Consider the following 17,550-nt stretch of genomic DNA (forward strand, 5'->3'; position numbering starts at 1 on the left):
ACTCACCAAACTATTACATGCCTAGGAGTAGATGTTCGAAAAGGAAGACAACATAATGAATTGTGTTTGCTTGGTTCCAAACAATGTTATATGATTAGAGATCCCTTAGCATGTGACGATTGCTTCCACCTCATATTAGCCAAAACTCCCGCACCAAGTAGAGATACTACTTGTGCATCCATAAGCCTCCAACCCAGTTTTTCCATGAGAGTCCACCATACCTACCTACGGATTGAATAAGATCCTTCAAGTAAGTTGTCATCGGTGCAAGCAATAAAAATTGCTCTCTAATTTGTATGATCTATTAGTGTGTGGAAAATAAGCTTTGTACGAACCTGTGATGAGGAAGACATAAAAGCGACAGACTGCATAATAAAGTCCTTTATCACAGGAGGCAATATAAAGTGACGTTCCTCCGCACTAAGAGGACACGCATTCAAACCTCAAAAGTGCATGACAACCGCTGCTTCCCTCTGCGAAGGGCCTATCTTGTACCTTTACTTTTTACCCTCGTAAGAGTCATGGTGATCATCACCAATTCCCTTTTTGCCTTTGTCTTGGCTACCGTCGCATGCTTGGGAAAGATCTATATTCATATATCAACTTGGAGTTGAGTACTCATGCTTTATTGTTGTTGACTTTACCCTTGAGGTAAACCGTTGGGAGGCAAAACTATAAGCCACTATCTTTCTCTGTGTCCAGCTGAAACTTTGACACCACGAGTACCATGTGAGTTATAACAATTGTGGAAAACAAAAGAGATGATTGAGTATGTGGGTTTGCCTTACAAGCTCGTATTTGACTCTTTCTGATGTTGTGATAAATTGCAATTGCTTCAATGACTATGGACTATTGTTGGTTACTTCTCGGTAAGGTTTTTGCTTCATGATTGGCTTTGTGAAGGAATTGTTACTTTCCCATAAGAATCTTTATGACATATTGTTGTTCTATGTGTGATCATGATGCTCTCATGTCCGTATTATTTTTATCGATACCTTCGTCCCCAAACATGTGGACATGGTTATGGAACTTGGTTTTCGCTTGAGGACAAGCGAGGTCTAAGCTTGGGGGAGTTGATACGTCCATTTTGCATCATGCTTTCATGTTGATTTTTATTGCTTCTTGGGCTGTTATATTACTTGTGGTACCATATTTATGCCTTTCTTTCTTATTTTGCAAGGATTATTTGAAGAGGGAGAATTCAGGCAGCTGGAATTCTGGACTGGAAGGGGATCAAATCCTAGTCCACTATTCTGCACATCTCCAAATGCCCTGAAAATTTACGTGGATTTTTTCTGGAATATATTAAAAATACTGGGAGAAAGAACTACCGGAGGGGGCCACCAGGGCCCCACAAGCCCCCACTCCGCCACCACCCCCCTGGTGGTGGTGAGCAAGCTTGTGGGCTGCCTGAAGGCCCACTAGCCCCCCTCTTTTGCTATATGAAGCGTCCTGTCCTAGGAAAAAATCAAAAGGGAGCTTTTTCGTGGTTTCGCCGCCGCCACGAGGCGGAACTTGAGCAGATCCAATCTAGAGCACCGGCAGGACGATCCTGCCGGGGAAATTTCCTTCTCGGAGGGGGGAATCGTCGCCATCGTCATCACCAACACTCCTCTCGTCAGAGGGGAGGCATCTTGATCAACATCTTCATCAGCACCATCTCCTCTCCAATCCCTAGTTCATCTCTTGTAACCAATCTTCGTCTCGCGACTCCGATTGGTACTCTTAAGGTTGTTAGTAGTGTTGATTACTCTTTGTAGTTGATGCTAGTTGGATTAATTGGTGGAAGAGTTTATGTTCAGATCCTTGATGCTGTTCATTACACCTCTTGTCATGATTATGATTATGTCTTGTGAGTAGTTACTTTTGTTCCTGAGGACATGGGATAAGTCATGCTGATAATAGTCATGTGAATTTGATATTCGTTCGGTATTTTGATATGATGTATGTTGTTTTTCCTCTAGTGGTGTTATGTGAACGTCGACTACATAACACTTCATCATATTTGGGCCTCGAGGAAGGCATTGGGAAGTAGTAAGTAGATGATGGGTTGCTGGAGTGATAGAAGGTTAAACCCCAGTCTATGCGTTGCTTCGTGAGGGGTTGATTTGGATCCACTAGTTTAATGCTATGGTTAGACTTTGTCTTAATTCTTTTTTCGTAGTTGTGGATGCTTGCGAGAGAGGTTAATCATAAGTCGGATGCTTTTCCAAGTAAGGGCAGTACCCAAGCGCTGGTCCACCCACATATCAAACTATCAAAGTAACGAACGCGAATCATATGAACATGATGAAACTAGCATGACAGAAATTCCCGTGTGTCCTCGGGAGCGTTTTCCCTCCTATAAGACTTTGTTCAGGCCTGTCCCTTGCTACAAAAGGGATTGGGCCACTTGCTGCACCGTTGCTACTACTTGTTACTTGTTACTCTTTGCTTGCTACGTTTCACCTCGCTACACCATCACTTGTTACCGCTACTTTCTGTGCTTGCAGTTATTACCTTGCTGAAATCCGTTTATCAGAGCCTTCTGCTCCTCGTTGGGTTCGCCACTCTTACTTATCGAAAGGACTACAATTGATCCCCTATACTTGCAGGTCATCAGTCACCCTCCATGCAGGGGGATCTTGCTACACGGTCGAACAACACTTCAGACCCGCCAACCACATAGAGAGAGGCAGAGACGAGCCGGCTGCTACCCTCTTCCTCCTCCCAACATAGCTCCAAGAGCGACATTGTAATCCACCCATACACATCAAACACTCTGGCAGGAATAGGGGTCTTATCTCTACGGAGAGCCCTGAACCTGGGTACATCGTGCGTCCCATGCTTGTACCAACCTCATTCCCAGCACCCTTCATTGTCCCTTCAGTTCTCACCGACTTTAGCCTACCTATGGCATATGTTGTGAGTATTTACCGGCATTTGGCGCCCACCGTGGTGCCGATCGCGGCATCGCCTGGTTTTATGCGTTGCGCGGGGCCCCACACCTACGCTACCAAAGGCATCTCGTCCGGATCGGTCTCCATGCCCGTGAAGCCCGCTTTCGACGAGGCAACACCGATGATGATCGACGTCCCCGTCTGCCAAGTGGATTCGGACGAAGATTCTAATGACGAGGCGCTTCCTAGCATCTTCGTCGCTGCTATGGAGAACCTCAACGTTCTCTTTAGCGACTTACGTCTCACTGACGGTCCTCGTTACTTCGGCGAGGGCTTCGATGTTGAGGTGCTCTGTGTCAGCTTTAGCAGGCTCTCTATCGCCGAGACGCCTGCCCATGACGTGCACCCCAGCAACGTCCTCGTCTTCGACGGCCCTCCGCCATCGGTGGGGTTCTTCACCCTATACCATGTCGCTGCCGTCTCCAACATCGTGGAGGTGATGGTTATCTGCGCTGGCACCAGCGCGGCTCATGGCAAGGCGTCAGCGGACGCTAGTGAGCCCGTTGTTGCCACTACTGATACTCTTCAGGACGCCATCGCCGGCCTGAAGACACCCGTCGCTGCTTCCGCGAACCCTAGCGATGCCTGGGCCTCATAGGAGGAGGCTCGCAAGCGTATCTTCGAGGAGGGCATCGCCATCGCCTCGATAAAACGTCGGATGGAGGCCACGCAGCGCGAGTATAACTCCGCATACGGCCTCACTCCGATTTTCGAGGCCCCTAGCCGGCTTGGATCGGTCCGCAGCCGCGGCCGATTCATTGCCGAGGTCCTAGGTGGCGATCAGCTCACCTACGAGACCCCTGCGGCCAACATGCGGGCGGCGCAGGCGGCCATGGAGGAGATGGCGAGCCTGGATGGCGAGGAGCACACTTTCCAGGAGAAGCGGGTCAAGGATCTCCTTGATGCCACCAACAAACAACAGGCTCGGCTTGACCCCGGTCAGACCCAGTCAGAGTCTCCGGGACCCAACTTTGGAGCACGCCGCAACCCTAGCGGTCAGCATCACGCAGAAGGATCTTCCTTGCATCGCACCTCCAGCCGGAGGGGCGAAGGAAGCCAAGACCAGCGCTCCCAACGCCAGGGTGAGCACATTTCGAGCAAGCGTCGCGGAGGCGACGAGGGCGATTCAGAGTGTGAGGTTCTTCACCCGGGAAGAACTCATGTCTCTGGTTCACGAGGTGCCTCCCCTCTCGCTACTCGGATTGGCGCTCGCACTCCCCAGGATGATCGGGACGCCCGCAGGCGTCTCATCGACCTGGCCCAGTCAGCCCTCCTGGAGGAAGACGACCCCATCGGTCCGGCCTGCTTCAGCCCCTGGATCCGAGGGGAGCCGTTCCCCCGAGGTTTCACCTTGCCTCGGGAAACGCCTAAGTACAACGGCATGACCAAGCCAGAGGACTGGCTGATCCACTATACCACGGCGGTCGGCATCGCCAGTGGCAACAAGCGCGTAGCGGCCCGCTACGTGCCACTCATGTTGGCTGGCTCGGCTTGGACTTGGCTTAACAGCGTTCCGGCCGGCAGCGTCAACTCCTGGGTGGACTTCGAGGAGGCATTTGTCCGCAACTTAACTGGCACCTACAAGCGCCCTGGCCGGCCTCGCGAGCAGGCCATGTGCATCCAGAGGCCCGAGGAACCCCTTCGTGACTACGTCACCCGGTGGACAGAGCTCCACAACTCCTGCGAGCGGGTGCATGAGGTACAAGCCATCCAGTACTTCATCGACTGTTGCCGAGACGGCACCCTCCTCAAGCACAAGCTTATGTGCTCCGAGCCCACCTCTCTAGTGGTGCTCATGGCCAAGGCGGACAAGTACGCCACGACCGACTCGGTGATGCGCATCAAGGTGACCGCCTTGGACAAGGCTGTCCCCACGCCGGCTACTCCCAAGCCGGCTGGAGACAATCGAGGCGGCCAGAACAACAGCAAGCGCAAGGCGGATCAGATGGATTCGCGCTCCAATAGCAAGTTGGTAGGCAGCGTGGAGGGCGAGACGTCCGCTCCTCAAGCCGGCCCTCCGCGGAAGCGCTCCAACAGGAACAACATCAACTGGCTGCCCAAGCAGTCCTTCAAGCAACTGTTCGACGCCCCCTGCAAGATACATTATGGGGCGCAGCCGTCCAACCACACCCTTCGACAGTGCAGCTTTGCACGCCGGCTGTCGCAAGGGGATGGCCTGCCGGCTCCCCCAGGTGCGCAGGAGGCGCCTCGCGCACCGGCTCCTGGTCCTGCTCCGGCTCCACCGCCGCCGCCTCGCGACGACGGCCGCCTCCAGGACGACTACCCTCATCAAGATGGAGCATTCGTCATCTTCACCAGCGAAGGCGACGACAAGCACAACCTGCGCCCTAGACGGCGCGAGGTGAATGCCACGGTTCCCCTGGTTCCCCCGTACATGCATTGATCTGATAGACCAATCACATGGAGCCGGGTGGACCATCCTGCGGTGATGTCCAACCCGGGCTCATACGCACTCGTCCTCGACCCCACCTTCGCCTCCAAGAGGCTCACCTGCCAGTTCTCCCGGGTGTTGGTCGATGGCGGCAGCAGCATCAACATCCTCTACCTCGACACCCTCCTCAAGCTCGGGCTCAAGGAGACGGATGTCCTGCCGACCAGTACTGTCTTCCACGGCATCGTGTGTGGGCAGTCCTGCTCGCCCGTTGGCAAAATCCAGTTGGACGTCCTCTTTGGCGACAAAGCTCAATTCCGCTGAGAGTCCATATGGTTCGAGGTAGTGGACTTCAGCAGCCCGTATCACGCACTGCTGGGCAGACCGCCTCTGGCCAAATTCATGGCTATTCCGCACTATGCCTACCTGAAGATGAAGATGTGGGGTCCCAAGGGCATCATCACCGTTGTTGGCGACTACAAGAAGTCGCTCGAGTGTGCCCAAGAGAGCACCCGCCTCGCCGACGCCCTGGTGATCGCCGAGGAGAAGCGGCAGATCGACCGGCTCGTGGCCCAGGCCACCGAGCAGCCCGCGATTCCTTCTCCTCCGTCCCAGTCGGACGGCGAGGGCTCTTTCAAGCCAGCCAAAGAGACCAAGCAGGTCCCACTCGACCCTGCCAACCCCAAGCAGTGCATCACCATCCGGGCTGGCCTCAGCCCCAAATATGAAGGCGAGCTCGTCGACTTCCCCCGTGAGAATCGGGACAACTTCGCATGGTCCCCCAAGGACATGCCGGGTGTTCCAAGGAAGTACGCCGAGCACAAACTTCACGTGCGATCGGATGCAAAGAAGGTGAAACAACCTTTTCGCCGCTTCACCGAGGGGAAGCGACGCACAATCGGAGAAGAGATCACCCGGCTCCTTGCAGCCGGCTTCATCATGGAGGTTTTCCACCCAGTCTTGGTGCTGAAGAAGAACAACACCTGGCGAATGTGTATCGACTACACTAGCCTGAATAAGGCCTGTCCGAAAGACCCTTTCGCGTTGCCTAGGAAAGATCAAGTGATCGACTCCACTGCAGGCTGCGAATTGCTGCCGTTTCTGGATGCTTATTCAGGCTACCATCAAATCAAGCTGGATCCAGCTGATTGCCTGAAGACCTCCTTCATCATGCCCTTCGGGGCCTATTGCTACACCACCATGACGGTCGGTCTAAAGAACGTTGGTGCAACGTTCCAACGCTGCATGCAGCAGTGCCTACTGCCACAGATTGGCAGAAACATCCACGTCTATGTGGATGACATCGTCGTCAAGACGAAGCAGCACTTCAGCGTCCTCGACGACCTGCGGGAGACATTCGCCAACCTGCGTGAGTACAAGATCCGGCCCAACCCGGAGAAGTGCGTCTTTGGGGTTCGAAGCGGCAAACTCTTGGGGTTCTTCGTGTCTGCTCGCGGCATCGAGGCGAACCCCGAGAAGATCGGCACCACCGAGCAGATGGTGCGGCTGGCTCGAATCCTAGACGTCCAGAAGTTCACCAGCTGCTTGGCGTCCCTTAGCCGGTTCATCAGCTGGCTTGGCGAGAAGGCCCTTACACTCTACCAGCTCATGAAGAAGATGACAAAATTCGAGTGGAACGACCAGGCGGACAAAGCCTTTCGCGACCTCAAGCGGGTCATCTCGAGCCTGCCAATCTTGGCAGCGCCGGCTGAAAGGGAACCCATACTCATATACATTGCCGCGACCACTCGCATGGTTAGTGTAGTGTTGGTAGTTCAGCGCAAGGAGGAGGGCAAGGTACTGTCAGTGCAACGCCCTATCTACTACCTCAGCGAGATCTTGTCCGCCTCCAAGCAGAACTACCCACATTATCAAAAAATGTGTTATGGTGTTTACCTTGCTGCAAAGAAGTTGAAGCAATACTTCCAAGAGCATGCCATCACTGTGGTGAGCACTGCTCCACTTTCAAAGATCATGGGCAACCGTGATGCCACGGGCAGGATTGCCAAATGGTCCATCGCCATGGCGGACCATAATATTCGGTACAAGCCTCGCAACGCTATCAAATCTCCGGTGGTGGCCGACTTGTTAGTCGACTGGGCCGAGACCCAGTTCGAGCCGCCGCCTCCAGACTCTACGCATTGGCGGATGCACTTCGACGGCTCGAAGATGTGGACGGGTCTGGGAGCCAGCATTGTCTTGACGTCTCCGAAAGGAGACCAGCTCAAGTATGCTCTCCAGATCCACTTCGCCGTCCCCAACAACGTCGCCGAGTACGAAGCACTGGCTCACGGCCTCCGGCTCGCCAAGAAGATTGGCATCCGGCGGCTCATATGCTTCGGCGACTCAGACTTGGTGGTACATCAAGTTTCTGGAAAATGGGACGTCAAGGACGCCAACATGGCAAGCTACCGCTTCCTCATCCAGCAGCTCAGCGGCCCCTTCGAGGGTTGTGAGTTCCACCACGTTCCTAGAGCAGACAATGAGGTGGCTGATACAGTGGCAAAGATTGTCTCCATGAGACAGGCTATCCCAGTTGGCGTCTCCCTCGAGCAACTCCATAAGCCGTCTATCAGGTCGTCTCCTGAGTCGGCATCAATCTTCGTGTCGGCTGATTCTATGGTGCAAGCGACGTCGGCTCCACCAGCTACGCCGGCTACAACTCATGTGCCGGCTACGCTGGCTATGCCGACTCCAATAGCGGCACCGGCTGAGTCCACGGTGCAAGCATCGTCGGCTCCACCAGCTACGTCGGTACAGCTCCTGTGTCGGCTACGCTGGCCATGCCGACTCCAATAGAGGCACCGACACAGTCCATGGTGCAAGCGTCGTCGGCTCCACCAGCTACGCCGGCTACAGCTTCTGTGCCGGCTACGCTGGCCATGCCGACTCCAATAGCGGCACCGGCTACAACAACGACTCCGGCTCCGCCCTGCCTCGAATCTAGTCGTCTCGACACCCAGTGGGTGGACGTCATGGAGGTAGACGGCGACCCAGCTGCCACAGCAGCACCAGAGACACCTTGTCTCGAGTCCACGACCGCCGCTCCAACAAGCACGGGGGCTGCAGAAGCCCCTAACAGTCAGGTCGAGGTGGAGCCAACCCTTGTGTCGGCTCCGTCATGGGCTCAAACCATCCTGGCCTTCCTCCTTCGCGGCGAGCTTCCTCAAGACGAGGCGGAGGCGAGGCAGATCCAGCGCAGGTCCACAGCCTATGCCATCATCAATCGTGAGCTGGTGCGGCGCAGCGTGACCGGCGTGTTCCAACGCTGCGTCGAATCAGAAAAGGGACAGGAGATTCTCATAGACATTCACCAGGGGGAGTGCGGGCATCATGCCACCTCTAGAACCCTGGTTGCCAAGGCATTTCGCCATGGATTCTACTGGCCCACGGCCATCGAGGAGGCCGTGGATCTGGTAGACAAATGCGAAGGTTGCCAGTTCTTCAGCGCAAAGAGCCACATGCCGCCTTCGCCCTCAAAACCATCCCCCTGTCATGGCCGTTCGCCGTCTGGGGGCTGGACATGGTAGGACCCTTCAAGACGGCTTGTGGTGGAATGACTCATCTCTTGGTAGCTGTCGACAAATTGACCAAGTGGATTGAAGCCAAACCTATCAAGAAGCTTGATGGCCCCACGGCCGTCAAGTTCATCACGGACATCTCTGTTCGATATGGCGTCCCCCACAGCATCATCACCGACAACGACACCAACTTCGCCAAAGGCGCTCTAGCGCTCTACTGTTCCAAGGTAGGCATCCGACTCGATTTGGCATCAGTGGCACATCCCCAATCGAATGGCGAAGCGGAGAGGGCCAATGGCCTGATTCTGGCCGGCATCAAGCCAAGAATGGTGGCACCACTTGTCAGATCGGCCGACTGCTGGATCGAAGAACTGCCGGCTGTGTAATGGAGCCTCCGCACCACGCCCAACCAGTCGACCGGCTTCACTCCGTTCTTCCTCGTATATGGGTCCGAGGCTATTATTCCCATGGATATCGAGTTTGACTCGCCTTGGGTCACCCTATACACGAAAACGGAGGCGAAGGAGGCAAGAAAAGACGGTGTGGATCTCATCGAAGGAAAAAGGGACTTGGCCTTGAGACGGACGACCATCTATCAACAGAAGCAGAGATACTACCACAGCAAAAAGATCAAGCCTGTCTCTTTCCGGGAGGGAGACTTGGTTCTCCGAAGAATCCAGCGCACTGCCGACCAGCACAAGCTCTCATCCCCATGGGAGGGACCCTTCATCATCAGTAGGGCGTTGCACAACAACACTTACTACTTGATCGATGCCCAAAAGCCAAGGAAGCGCAAGAGGGAAGACTCCGGCCAGGAGACGGAACGTCCATGGAATGCGGCGTTGCTTCGCCCGTTCTATTACTAGAAGGAAAGTATCAAACAATGGAAAGAGCATGCATATGTATCTTTCTCGCTCTTTAGGGATCCTCAATAAATGCAATAGAAAGAGCATGCCTCATGCTTCTTTTTAGAGTTCATGTCTAGAGTGCTCACTCTGCGTACGCCCCTTGCTGGCTTTAATTAGCTCGGGGGCTACACTGCGTACGCCCCTTGCTGGCTTTAGTAAGCTTGAGGGCTCGCTAGCGGCCCGGACGCCTTCCCTATATTGTAGAAAAACACATTGTGTAAGCCAGACCGATCCCTGGTCACCTCGTATCAGCTTGCAGACCGGCTCCGGCCGTCCGGCTTGCATGGCGACGCCAGGTAAGGCCGGATGCATGCAAAGTTCGACTACAAAAGGGTCGCCGGCTCGGGTTGGCTCGATCAAATTTACGATCTCATTCAGGTCGGCCTCTGCTGGTTTATGTCTTAATCTTTAAGTCTTGATGGATTCGAAAAATCTAATTCTTGTGTTCTAAGGCCAGAAACCTCGACCCAGTCATAGACCGACTCCCGGCTGTCGGGCTGGCAGGGTGGAAACTTAGGAATACAAGGATTGGAGAAAAAGAAGTCAACCAGGAATCAAAAGATAAAGATAAAAAACAGCACGCATGGCAATACGAATATAATGCTGAATACATACATTCAAAATGCATTGGTCCACGGCCGAGGTTCATTACACCCCCCAGTGGGTGGAACTGTTGGACTGACAAGAAAATTGCAGACAACAAACAGGACACCGGCAACGGGGTTGCGGCCTCATCGGTCGCCCGGGCTGCTGCTCCTAAAGTGGTGGCTTCACAATCCCCGGCTGCTCGCGAGGCGGTTGCGCCGTCTCCTTCGTGAGGGCTCCCAGCTCCATCCGCACCGGAGTCGGCGTACGCCGCACCGTTGGAGGCGGCAGCAGAATCCACACCGTGGGACGCCTCGCCGGAGCTGCCATCAGGGTCATAGGGTTGAAGGCCGCGCAGATCTTCAGTGATCACACCGCCATCTTCACCCCGCTCCAAAACGAGCTCGTCCCAAGCGGCGTGCTCGGCGATGCCGCTGGTCCTCACGCGCATCGCCTTCTCAACAGCCTGCAGCTCCGCCTTCGAGCTGTCGCGCCGAGCGACAAGCTTGCCCAAGTCCAGGTTTCGATACCAGGACTTGGCCAAGCGCAGGGCCATGTAGGCTCTAGCGCACGCGACAGAGGCGCGCCAGGCATCCAGGCATTCCTCGCCAGCTGCAAGATAGCGGGCCAGTTGTCTCATCGACGCCGGCTCCACGCCATCCGGCCACAGGGCCGCCACCATCGAGGAGCCTGCAACCTGGAGCTGAGCCACACACTCGCCCAGGGCGTGCAGGCGGGCCCGGAGGCCCACACCTATCTCCTCCACGCTCCAGCCGGAGGTAGTATCTACCTCCTGCCCAACCGCGCGGCGCTCCTCACGGCTCACCTTGACGGCCGTGTCGGCTGTGACCTGGGTCGCAGGGAAGAGGCCTGAGACAGGAAAACAAGGGCGCATAAGCGAGTAAGAAGAGGAGACGGCCAAGAAAGCTCAAGACAAAACAAAAAAGAGAGACTCACGCTGGAAGGCGCCATCGGTCTCATGGGCGCTCTCGAGGACCTCGAGCTCCCGCACCTTGCTCGCATGAGTAAGGCGGGCAACCTCCTCCTGGAGAGTCGCCGCACACTCCAGGGCCTTGGCTAGCTGCGACTGCATCTGGAGAAGGGCCCCCTCCTTCTCCCTCAAGGCGGCGTCCTTGAGCTCCATATCCTTGAGATGAACTGACGCAAGATGATCCATGTCTGCAGAATAGGAGGCTTCCTTCTCCTGCAGCGTGCCGCGCAGCTGCTCCAGCTCGACCCGGCTGGCCGCCTTGAGCTCCTTCTTCTCCGTCTCGAGAAGAGTGATACGTCTCCAACGTATCTACATTTCCAAACTCTTTTACCCTTGTTTTGGACTATAATTTGCATGATTTGGATGGAACTAACCTGAACTGACGCTGTTTTCAGCAGAATTGCCTTGGTGTTATTTTTGTGCAGAAATCAAAGTTCTCCAAACATCCTGAAAATTTACGTGGAGCAGTTTTGGAAAATATCAAAAATATCTGCGCCAGAATCCACCTGAGGGGGTGGGCTAGTGGGCCACAAGCCCCTACTCCGCCACCACCCCCTGGTGGCGGTGGGCAGGCTTGTGGGGCCCACAAGCCTCTGCCGCCCCCAACTCCAGCTCTATAAGTTGTCTTTCGTCCCAGGAAAAATAAAAAGAGAAGTTTTCGTCGCGTTTTCGATACGGAGGCGCCGCCACCACCTGTTGTTCTTCTGGAGGGAAGATCTGGAGTCCATCTTGGGCTCCGGAGAGGGGAAATCGTCGCCATCGTCATCATCAACCTTCTTCCCTCTCCAATTCCATGAAGCTCTTCGTCGTTCGTGAGTAATCTGTTCGTAGGCTCGCTAGACGGTGATGAGTAGGATGATATCTATCATGTAATCGAGTTAGTTTTGACGGGGATTGATCCCTAGTATCCACTATGTTCTGAGATTTGATGTTGCTACTACTTTTCCATGCTTAATGCTTGTCACTAGGGCCCGAGTGCCATGATTTCAGATCTGAAATTATTATGTTGTCACCAATATATGTGTGTTTTAGATCCGATCTTGCAAGTTGTAGTTACCTACTATGTGTTACGATCCGGCAACCCCGGAGTGACAATAAACGGAACCACTCCCGGTGATGACCAAAGTTTGAGGAGTTCAGGTGTTCGCCAAGTGCTAATGCGTTGGTCCGGTTCTTTATTAAAAGGAGAACCTTAATATCATGTAGTTTCCTTTTGGACCCCGCTGCCACGGGAGGGATGGACAATAGATGTCATGCAAGTTCTTTTCCCTAAGCACGTATGACGACACACGGAATGCATGCCTAGATCACATTGACGAAAGGGAGCTAGCCACATATCTCTCCGTGTTATAATTGTTGGATGATGAATATCATCCAAACAAATCACCGATCCAATGCCTACGAGTTTGTCCTACTGTTACCACTGCGGTTACTTGTCTTGCTCTGCTGCTACTACTGTTGCTACTGTTGTTACTTGTCTTGCTCTGCTGCTGCTACTACTGTTGCTACTACTGTCGCTTGCTACTGTTGCTACTTGCTACTGCTATCACTACTGTTGTTCCTTGCCACTGTTATTGCTCGTTACACTGCCGATACCCGCTACTTCGCTGTTACTACTTCGGTGTTACTATTGTGCTTGCAGATACTAATCTTTCAGGTGTGGTTGAATCTGACAAATTCAGCTGCTAATACTTGAGAGTATACTCTCACCTCCTGTCTGGCGTACCTACAAATTGGGTCGAATACTCTACCCTCGAAAACTGTTGCGAACCCACGCGCTGGTGGGCCATTAACAACATTCTTCCAGTTTCATTGCCGGGGAGTGCTATTAGCATTCTTCTGGTGCCGTTGCAGGAGAAGGTTAGTTGTTTATAAGCATTCGTCTAGCTAACACTAGAGATTGCAGGATCAGCCCTTTTCTGGAGCCATTGCCAGGGAAGCACAGCTGACGTCAAAGAGCCAGATGCTCCTGGAGCCGGTCGCCAGCGCCTCGCAGAGCGTCCCGCTCCATGGCGACCTCGCCCAGCCAAACTTTGAGCTCGGCGATCTGGCCGTCAGCTGCCTGGTGCTGAGTTCGCAGCTCATTATAAGCCTGCGCCTGAGCATGATAAAGCTTCTGCCAAAAAGCAAAGAAGAAGCAGGAATAAGATTCGGCCTGGTTAAGACATAACCAGCCCAATTCTCGAGGGCTACACCCAGTGGGTGAGCTGGCGCGCCCCCACTAAAGAAGCAAAACAAGAAAAGAGGCTCAAAGAGATTCGGCCCGGCTGATGATCGGCTGGCCCGATTCTCGGGGGCTACACCCAGTGGGTGCACTGGCGAGCCCCCACTGAAGCAAAAGGAAAAAATCCAAACCCAAGATGAGGCACTTACCCTGGTGAGGGCCTCCAGGTGCTCCAAGTCGCGGCACACCACACGGGCCGACTGCTCCACCTTGGACCGGCTGCTGGAAATCAGCGACACCAGCTCCGGGACACCGGTGAGCGCAGTGCCGGCGGGTAGTCACGGGTACGCCGAGTTTGCCGCCCTCCACGTCTTCATGGGCCGACTCCCGACCGGCCTCCAGCTCCCGACGCAGCTGGACCATGGTGGGGAACGACGATGGCGCCTGCTCAACAGCCGGCTCCGCCAATATCACGGTTGTCGCTGCCTCCTCAACGGGAGGTAAATGGGCCGCATCTGGCACATCCATGGCCACCCCTGGCACATCAGGGGCCGCGTCCGGCACGTCCAGGATCAGTTCCTGTGCGTCGGGCGCCGCCTCGGCCCTGGGGGAGTCGGGGATCGTCTCCAAGTCCACCGGCGCCAAAGCATCCGGCTCGGAGGACCGGGCCCCCTCAGCCCTTGGGGCATGCCTTGGGGCCGCCTCGCTAGCTAGCTCCTCCGCGCGAGCATGCGCGGAGGGGTCATGTGTAGCCTTCGCACGCTTCTCCGCCGGCTTCTCGGCCCAGCTAGGGCGAGACTAGCCCTCGACCGTCTTCCCCGCGGCCGCGTCCCACTCTTGATAACCCACAAGTATAGGAGATCAATTGTAGCCTTTCTCGATAAGTAAGAGTGTCGAACCCAACGAGGAGCTAAAGGTAGGACAAATATTCCCTCAAGTTCTATCGACCACCGATACAACTCTATGCACACTTTACGTTCGCTTTACCTAGAACAAGTATGAAACTAGAAGTACTTTGTAGGAGTGATAGGATAGGCTTGCAAGAAAGTAAAGAACACGTAAATAAAACTAGGGGCTGGTTAGATAAATATACAACTACGAGTGTCTAACGAGTGTGGAAAAGTGGTGGTAGGAGTTGCGGAATTGTCCCTAAGCAATTGACTACGTTACTAGATCGATAGCAAGTATCATGTGGGAGAGGCCTCTGCTAGCATGTCATCCCTTACTTGGAATTCTATGCACTTATGATTGGCACTATTAGCAAGCGTCCGCAACTACTAACGTTCATTAAGGTAAAACCCAACCATAGAAATAAGATATATTGGTCCCCCTTCAATCCCATATGCATCAATTTCTATGCTAGGTTTGAAGCTTCTGTCAGTCTAGCCTGCCAATACATAGTAATATCAACATACAGCTAATCCTTTGGTGTGATCCACGCGCGCGATCATATGATGGGCACCAAAGGACAACAACGTAACCACAAGAAAATTAAACCAATCATAGCAATTCATCAATCACCGATAGGACAACGATAATCTACTCATACATCATAGGATAGCAACACATCATTGGATAATAATATGTAGCATAAAGCACCGTGTTCAAGTTGAGGGTACAGCGGGTTGCGGGAGAGTGAACCGCTGAATATAGATGGGGGAAGATGATGGAGATGTTGGTGAAGATGACGGAGGTGTTGTTGTATATCGCCGTCACACGATGATGTCCTGAGCGGCATTCCGGCACCGCCGGGAGAAGGGGGAGAGAGCCCCCCTCCTTCTTCTTCCTTGACCTCCTCCCTAGATGGGAGAAAGGTTTCCCCTCTGGTCCATGGTCTCCATGGCGGCGGAGGGGCGAGAGCCCCTCCGAGATTGGATCTCTCTCTCTGTATCCTTCTATTTCTGCGCTCCCAGATTCTACGTTTCACCGTTTCTTAAATTCCCGGAGATCCGTAACCCGATGGGGCTGAAATTTTAACACGATTTTCTTCCGGATATTATATTTCTTGCGGCGAAAGAAGGGCACCAACCACCTTAAGGAGTGGCCACAAGCCTGCCAGCCGCGGGCCCACCCCCTGGCCGCGGCTGGTGGCCTTGTGGGCACTCCGTGCACCATCTCGCGTTGATTCTTCTTCCCAAAAATCATAAATATTCCAAAAAAAAATCCCTGTAAATTTTTATTGCGTTTGGACTTCGTTTGGTATGGATATTCTGCGAAACCAAAAACATGCAACAAAGAGGAACTGGCACTGGGCACTGGATCAATATGTTAGTCCCAAAAATAGTATAGAAAGTTGCCAAAAGTATATGAAAGTTGTAGAATATTGGCATGAAACAATCAAAAATTATAGATACGACGGAGACGTATCAGCATCCTCAAGCTTAAATCCTGCCCGTCCTCGAGTAGGTAAATGATAAAAAAGATAATTTTTATGTGGAATTCTACCTAGCATAATCTTGATCATATAATCTAATCATGGCATGAATACTAAAACACGAGTGATTTGAAGCAATAGTCTATCATTTGACATAAAGACAATAATATTTCAAGCATACTAACAAAGCAATCATGTCTTCTCATAATATCATGGCCAAAGAAAGTTATCCCTACAAAATCATATAGTCTGACTATGCTCCATCTTCCCCACACAACGTATTTAAATCATGCACAACCCCGGTTTTAGCCAAGCAATTGTTTCATACTTTAGTGTTCTCAAACCTTTTCGACTTTCACACAATACATGAGCGTGAGCCATGGACATAACACTATAGATGGAATAGAATATGGTGGTCGTGGAGAAGACAAAAAAGGAGGAGATAGTCTCACATCAACTAGGCGTATCAACGGGCTATGGAGATGCCCATCAATAGATATCAATGTGAGTGAGTAGGGATTGCCACGCAACGGATGCACTAGAGCTTATAAGTGTATGAAAACTCACAGAAGAAACTAGCGGGTGTGCACCCAACTTGCTTGCTCACGAAGACCTAGGGCAATTTTTAGGAAGCCCATCATTGGAATATACAAGCCAAGTTATATAATGAAAATTTCCCACTAGTATATGGAAGTGACAACATAGGAGACTCTCTCATATGAAGATCATAGTGCTATTTGAAGCACAAGTGTGGAAAGAGGATAGTAGCAATTGTCCCTTCTCTCTTTTCTCTCATTTTTTGTGGGATCTTTGGCCTCTTCTTTTTTTGGTGGGCATCTTTGGCCTCTTTTTTGTAAATGGGCTTCGCTGGCCTCTTTTATTTCCTCACATGGGACAATGCTCTATTAATAATGATCATCACACTTAGAACTCAATACTTAGAGCAATGATGACTCTATATGAAATGCCTTCGGTAGTGTACCGTGACAATGATCTAGCATAGCAATGACATCAAAAAACGGACAAGCCATGGAAACATCATGCTAGCTATCTTACGATCATGCAATGGCAATATGGAAGTGGTGGCACATGTCATGAGACGGAACGGTGGTAGTTGCATGGCAATATATTTCGGGATGGCTATAAAAATGCCATAATAGGTAGGTATGGTGGCTGTTTCGAGGGAGGCTATATGGTGGGTGTAATGCACCGGCGAAAGTTGCGCGGTACTAGAGAGGATAGAAATGGTGGAACGGTGAGAGTGCGTATAATCCATGGACTCAACATTAGTCACAAAGAACTCACATACTTATTGCAAAAGTCTATTAGTCATCGAAACAAGGTACTACACGCATGCTCCTAGGGGAAAGGTTGGTAGGAGTTAACCATCGCGCGATCCCGACCTCCACACAAAGGATGACAATCAATAAATAAATCATGCTCCGATTTCATCACATAACGGTTCACCATACATGCATGCTATGGGAATCACAAACCTTAACACAAATATTTCTAAAAAATACACAATTACTCACTAGCATGACTCTAATATCACATATTCATGTCGCAAAACTGTTGCAAGGAATCGAACATATCATATTCAGTGATCTACAAGTTTTATGTAGGATTTTATGACTAACCATGTGAATGACCAACTCCTGTTAACTCTCTAAATA

This window comes from Hordeum vulgare, chromosome 2H (genome assembly GCF_904849725.1).
Source record: "Hordeum vulgare subsp. vulgare chromosome 2H, MorexV3_pseudomolecules_assembly, whole genome shotgun sequence".
Classification (NCBI taxonomy): Eukaryota; Viridiplantae; Streptophyta; class Magnoliopsida; order Poales; family Poaceae; genus Hordeum; species Hordeum vulgare.